The sequence below is a fragment of the Parasteatoda tepidariorum genome, chromosome 1 (genome assembly GCF_043381705.1).
Source record: "Parasteatoda tepidariorum isolate YZ-2023 chromosome 1, CAS_Ptep_4.0, whole genome shotgun sequence".
Taxonomy (NCBI): domain Eukaryota; kingdom Metazoa; phylum Arthropoda; class Arachnida; order Araneae; family Theridiidae; genus Parasteatoda; species Parasteatoda tepidariorum.
In genome coordinates, this window is record NC_092204.1 from 93,109,541 (window position 1) to 93,110,702 (window position 1,162).

Below are 1,162 nucleotides of genomic sequence, written 5' to 3' on the forward strand. Positions count from 1 at the left end.
AAATATATATCTATTTCCCCTATCGGGAAGTCGTTGTATTACATCACGCAACTCGCGCAACTTATTTGAGAAGGAGAGGAAAAATGAGATTTTATTTGCATATTAACAACACTCCCCCTGCGAATAAATACACATTTTTCCACAAAATATAAAACATAAACTAATTTCTCATACAACTTAAACTTATTAATAATTAATCAATTAAATTTATTTGTGACACAGTCCAAGTGAGCTTGTCAAAAGTTACAGCTTTAGTTAGGAAATCTGCGATCATTTCGTCCGTTTGCACATACTCTACTTTAATAATTTTTCCAATTATATCCTTTACGTAATGAAGTTTCAAATTTATATGTCTCGTTCTAGAAGATGATTTTGCACTATTCAACCAATCAATTGCAGATTGATTGTCAGACGAAATGGTCACAGGTTTCTTTACAAATATAGAACAATGCAATTCTTCCAATAAATTTAATATCCACATTAGTTCTCTACAGACACCACCTAAAGAAACAAGTTCCGTTTCACAAGTAGATAGAGCAACTGTTTTTTGTTTATTGCTCTTCCATAAAATTAAAGAATCACCTAACATTACAATTTCTCCTGAAAATGATTTCCCATTTTCAGCATTTCCCCAGCTTGCATCGGCATGAGCATTCAAAAGTCCTGATTTGTTACTAAAAAATAATTTTTTATCCTTTGTACCATTGAGATATTTTAACACTCTTTTAGCTAAATTAAAATGTCGTTTCTCAGGTTTATGATTAAATTGAGATAAGTAGCTCATGACAAATGCTAAGTCTGGTCGTGTTCTGTTCGAGAGATATAAAAGTTCCCCTATTAATTCTTGATATTGTGTTTGGTTAACCATTTCGTTTGAACAATTAAAACTCCTATCCTCACCTCTTACGATTGGTGTTTTTACACATTTAGAATCAAACATACCATGTTTCTGCAATAAATAGTTTATATATTCAGTTTGAGATAAAGTTACGCCCTTCTCACTTTTATTTATTTCTATACCTAGAAATTTATTCTCTTTACTTTCTTTCACTTCAAATATCCGAGATAATTTTCCCACTATATCATTATACATTTGTAGATCTGAATAAATAACTATTAAGTCGTCGACGTACATTCCAATATAAAAATACTTAGAATTCTC